The following is a 6,123-nucleotide window of genomic DNA, read 5'->3' as shown; positions in this document are numbered from 1 at the left end:
CAGTGCATGCACAGATAAATGGAGTAACAAATTTATATTCCTCTTTGTCAATCTCTCTCTCAAATCAATATTTTTTTTAAAAAGCAGTCAAGCTGCTCTTTAAAATGGTGTGAATGTGGGCATTCCACAGACTTTTCAGTTCATTTTGTAGCCCCTTTAATCCTGAGAGGGTCCATAAACTACTTCCTCAGGACCAAGAGCATCAAGTTGAATACTCCAAAGTCACTGATATTCAAAACAAAATTTCAGTCATGGACTTTTTCTGTGAGAAAAATGTTATCATCATCCTTTTTTTCCCTCCCTATATTGGTCAGGGATGGCTTTAGCTTCAAGTAAATGAGTAGCTTTGTTTATTAAGCTATTAGCTAATAAATAAATAGTTTAAATGTAAAAGCACTTTTCCCATAAATATGGAGTCTGGATATAGGCAGTTATGTGTGCTAGTTCAGCTATGCAAAGATGTCATCAGTAATTCAAGTTATTTCTAACTTTCAATTTCAAAATTCTTGCCATAATTAAGGCAGGAGTAAGGGAAAGTTTTCTGCAGGTATAGCTGAGGTTGTTTCTGTTTTTCCAGGAAGAAAAGCCTCAGCTTCACCCCAGTGGATTTCTTCCTTATTCTTGTCCCTGCCTACTTCTTTCCTACCTCCTCACATGTGGTTTACACTCAGTGACATGTGGACTCCATGCAATGGGGCTGTGATCAGTCCCCATGGATTGACATGAACATGCTCACCCTGTGTCTTCCTACATGGTGTTCCCTCTAATTGGAACATTATGTGTCACCTTCCTTTCCTCACTGCAGTCTCACTCTGATGGTACCTTTCTCTTCGAATCTCACCTGACCACCCTCCTTGCTCCAGATTAGATTAGTGCCTCCTCTCTCCATTCCTGCAACTCCCTGCAAGCACGGACAGTGCTTTTCACTTTCATCATTGCAGACTCCACTCTAATTATTCTGCTACCTCTTTGAGAACTATTTCTGAATTCCTTCTATTTTTATTCCCATTTAAAATTTAATGTTCCCCATGCATTTGTGCTGAGTTTACTTCTGTTCCCATGTGAAATGCTGTCTCTCAGAAAAATCTAATTCATATCCCTGAATCCCAAATATCAACCTTATTTGAACAATTTCCAAATCTATTTAAGCTCCCAGAGTACTATGGATAATAAAAACCCAAACCCCTATAGAGACTTTCCCTGTTATTTCTACCTTGTGGTGAAACAGACCCATAGAAATCAAACAAATACAAACAGAACTGATAATTTATATATATAATCTTATGAATCTATTCCTTTCATGCATATATTTTGATGCTCTCTTTATTATTCCCTATGCCCAAAGCACACAATTTAGTGTCATTGTATTTACCTCAGTTTCAGACTATTTCAATTCAAACTATTTGTATATATTAGAATAGTTTTATAATTATTTTAGAAAAAATTTAAATGATTTATCTTTTATATAAAAAGTAAGCTTAAAATAAATCATAGTTTCATTTAGATAAGTTCATTGTCATAGACTGTTTTGTATTCATTATTGTGGTTATTGATTCAATTAAGTATCACTAATGGGTGTTGAAGCTAGTGGGGAAAGATGCCAAGGAATACAATCTTTACAAGTTTCAAAGTATATCTCTATACATGACCAATATACTAGAAGAAAAATGTAGTACTATTTTTGTGAAGAAACCTGGCAAAAAAAGTGATCAATTTAACATCATAAATAATGAGAGAAATCAACAACCTGTGCTTCCTGATGAGATACTTTGAGAACAAAATATTTTTTCTTTTTATGTTCCTGTCAAAATGAGTAATCTGAATATAGTCATGAGAAAGATTAGAAGAACCCTAACTTGAGTTAAATCCTACTAACAGTACTCTTAAAAAGTGTTAACGTCATAGATACAAAGTCTAAAAAAATTGTTCTAGAATAAAATAATTTAAAAATATATGCCAAATAAATTCACTGTGAGATGCCAAATATGATCCTGAAACTTAATAAATACAACTAAAATGAAAGCTACAAATGACTTTTAATGTCTTTTAAAATATTTATAAATACATTTCAAAGATATTTTTGTTTGTTTACATTTTTGCCCTCAAAAAACAAACCTAATTTTGGGTAACAGCCATTATTACTATGGTTAACTCTGGTGAAGACTAATGTGAAGAGGACATAATGGATGTTTCAGATGAGCATGTAATTTTCTATACACAGTATATACTTTAAAAATTACATTGATCCTTTGTGCAGTGGCAATATCATAGCCAGTGAGGCTTATCTGAGGCACAATTAGTGCTAATTAAAGTTACATTGTTAAGTACATTAATATTTGTATCTTTATTTGTTATAATTCAATAACAAATTAAAATAGTAGTCATCACAGTTAAGTTCTGTGTCTGATAACACCAATAAGTAGATCATATGTAAGTTTACTTCTATTGATTTTAATTTTATTTTATTGATTCTGCTATAATAGTTGTCCTAATTTTTCCTCCTTTGTTCCCCTTCTACCCAGTACCCCCACTCCCTCAGGTAATTCCCCACCATTATTAATGCCCATGGGTCTGGCATATAATTTCTTTGGCTACTCCATTTCCTATACTGTACTTTACATCCCTGTGGCTATTCTGTAACTACCTATTTTTAATTTTTGACATTCTCACCTCTTCACTCACACCCTCCCACCCATCTGGCAACCATTAAATGCTCTCTGTATCCATAATACTGTCTCTATTATTCTTGTTTGCTTTGTTTGTTTATATTTAGATCCAATTATTGATAGATTTGTATTTTTTGCTATTTTATTATCCATAGTTTTGATCTTTTTCTTTCTTAAGTAAATCCCTTTAACATTTCATATAATAATGATTTGGTGGTAATGAACTACTTTTGTTTTTTTCTTGTCTGAGAAGTTCTGTATCTGCCCTTTGATTCTAAATGATAGATTTGCTGGGAAGAACAATCTTGATGTAGGTCCCTGCTTTTCATTACTTTGAATATTTCTTTCCATTGCCTTTGAGCCTGCAAAGTTTCTTTTGACAAGTCAGCTGACAATCTTATGGGAACTCCCCTGTAGGTAACCAACTGCTGCTCTCTTAATGCTTTTGATATTCTGTCTTTATCGTTAACCTTTGGCATTTTAATTATGATGGGTCTTGGAGTATGCTTCTTTGGGTCCATCTTGTTTGGGACTGTCTGTGCTTCCTGGGCTTACATGTCTATTTCATTCACCAAATTAGGGAAGTTTTCTTTTATTGCTTTTTAAAAATATATTTCCCATTTCTTGTTCTTTCTCTTCTCCTTCTGGCACCACTATGATGTGAATGTTGAACCTCTTAAGTTGTACCACAGGCTGCTTAAACTATCCTTATTTTGGGAGATTCTTTTTCTTATTGTTGTTCTGACTGGTTGTGTTTTTCTTCCTTATGCTCCAAATCATTGATTTGATTCTTGGCTTTACCACTCTACTGTTGTTTTCCTTAAATTGTTCTTTATTTCAATTAATGAATCCTTCATTTCTGACTAGATCCTTTTTATGCTGCTGAGGTCCTGCCTAAGTTCCTTGAGCATTATCATAATCAGTGTTTTGAACTCTACATCTGCTAGATTGTTTATCTCCATTTCATTTAGCTATGTTTTTAGAGTTTTGATCTAGTCTTTAATTTGGGCCATGTTTTTTCATCTCCTCATTTTGGCAGCCTCCCTGCATTTGTTTCTATGTATTAGACAGAGCTGATTTGACTCTGTGTCTTGGTAGTGTGGCCTAATGTAGTGGGTGTCCTGTAGAGTCCAGTGGTATAGCCTGCCCTATCACCCAAGATGGGTATTCTAGGTGTGCATTCAGGTGGGCTGAGTACATTGTCTACTTGTAGTTGAGCCTTGGTTGCTTTTGGCAGATCAATGGGAGGGATTTACTCAGGCCAGTCAGCTGGAAGGATTTGCTAGGACCACTTACCATCAACCTCTGCTGTTTGTGGAGGTTCAGCTGTTCAGAGGCCAGGTGGTGGTGCTGTAGCTGTCCACTGGGTGCACTGGCCCTGGGGTTTCCCAGACAGTGTAGGCCAAGATCAGTCTCCATCTGCGTTTTGCCTAGGGCCACCCTGTCTGAACTACAAATCAATCTGAAATGGATGCTACTTGTGCTGGACTTGGAGATTTCCAGGCAAAGCCTTGCTGTGAATCTAGGCTATAATCTGCTAGTGCTGGGCCTGTGGCTCAATGAGGCCAGCTGTTGCTTGTTTGATAGGATTTAGGAAGTTGTGAAGCATGAGGCCATTCATATGGAAAAATAGGTTGGGTGCCTTATAATTTGGGTGAGCAGGAGACTTTGGGATCTCCAAGGTGGGTCAAACAGTGTTACCAGGTTGATGGAGTCTCAGATATGAAATCAACTTGCCAGCTCAGTCTGGATGGATGTGGTTTCTTTGATTCCATACCTGTCAGATTTCCATTTAACTTGATCTCTGACTGCTCTGAGTGATGCTTGTTCAATATTTTAGTTGTAATTTTGAAATGGTTTGTGGAGAAGCAAGCCATCTCTGCCTACTCTACCATCCTGACTATAAATTTCTATCAATTTATTTTTATCTTTTGATTTTACTCATTTGATCATGTTACCTGGAATATTGATTAATTTTATATTAAATGCTGAGATTGCATATAACAAACTATAGAGAGAATATCAGTTTCTTCTGGAAGACTGATAGAATATAAGCAAATGCTGTAATATAAACCAAGATTAAGAAATTTCAAGGATAAATTTCAGAGTATTTCAAGAGATTATTTTGAGAAGAAAACTTTATTTGGATTTTTAGCCTTTCATCAGATTTGTGAGTTTTATTTTTTAATCATTATCATTATCATCATCTTCCTTATCAGTATCATCCTCATCATTTGCTTGCTTGCTTTTTCTCTTGTGCTGAACATGGACAGCTTAGAAATCACTAATTATCTTAAGGGGGAAAAATGCAATCAGAATGTTTTTGGCCTATGAAAGAAAAAACTATTCTTTCTATTGACAGAGTCCTTCACTTCTGGCACCAGATGTGTGTGTGTGGGGGGGGGATTCCCACACCAAGCAGGTCTCCAGTTTTCTGTGGACCCTATCCGGGTGTCTTACAACTAAATTTGTTATTGTAGGTAGCTGGATATTAATAAAAGAGGAGAGCAAATGGAATTAGACATTATTGTTTCATCAGGGAGTTACAACTTCACACACTTTCCAGTCCATTCCCTGCAGATCACTGGGGAAAGAGACAGGACAATAAAGGGGGACATGAGGACATGGAAATCAGCAAATAAGGGGGAACGTGAGTACAATAGAAGCCAAATGACAACCATAGGGACTGTCAATCTAGCCTGAGGAAAAAAGGGATTGGTTGAAAGATGGATACATCAGAAGCCCAAAAGCTTGGGAAGTTCATTGTTTATTTTGAAAAAGCTCCTTGTCCTTCCCAAGCCTGAGATAATAAAATCCCAGGGATCAAAGCTTGCTCCCTCTCTCACTCTCTCTCTCTCTCTCTCCACATCCCACCCCCATCAGAAACACAAACTTGCCCAAGTCATTGGGTCATTGGGAGTTTTCTCTCCAAAGTAACTATGTGGCCCTAGCAGGCACATGGTTGCAGATTACACACACTCTAAATGCAGACTCCAGGTGGGAACCTAGGTATAACAGCACAGCAAAGGATAGAAGCCAGAAACACAAACTAAGCCAGTCAGATGATGAAAGAGAAGGACTAAGCTTTCATATGGTACAGAATCTCTGAACATTGGCCCAATTCTGACCCTGATTTCCCACGGTGGGACCAATGGAAATGGAGCACTGGGAATTCAAAGTCAGCCTTCTATCTGCACCTGAATAAATCTTGCCATACCACAATCACCCTCATGTGGATCTGTGAAATTATTTTCTCATGATTTCATGAAGGAGCCCCACTTTCACAGGTAACAAATTCAATTCAGACACTATTGACCTGAGGTTAGCACAGACCCATAGACTTAGGACTCAATTTCATAAACCTGTCCCCACTACAGATGCCAATCCCAAGGCCCAGGTTGTCACCTGTGCTACTGACCAATTGGCTATACCTTGGTATTTCCCAGAACTCTCTTCT

General features: G+C 37.0%; 1 pseudogene; it reads left to right on the top strand.

The window, feature by feature from the left end:
* Positions 1 to 2,245: 2,245 nt before the first annotated feature.
* LOC123827673 lies at positions 2,246 to 2,355 on the top strand (annotated as a pseudogene).
* The last annotated feature ends 3,768 nt before the right edge of the window (positions 2,356 to 6,123 follow it).

Source organism: Phyllostomus hastatus, unplaced genomic scaffold (genome assembly GCF_019186645.2).
Source record: "Phyllostomus hastatus isolate PE091 unplaced genomic scaffold, TTU_PhHast_1.1 phas_contig_86, whole genome shotgun sequence".
NCBI classification, from domain to species: Eukaryota; Metazoa; Chordata; class Mammalia; order Chiroptera; family Phyllostomidae; genus Phyllostomus; species Phyllostomus hastatus.
Note: the sequence above shows the minus strand (reverse complement) of the source record. Positions and strands in the feature narration are given on the sequence as shown.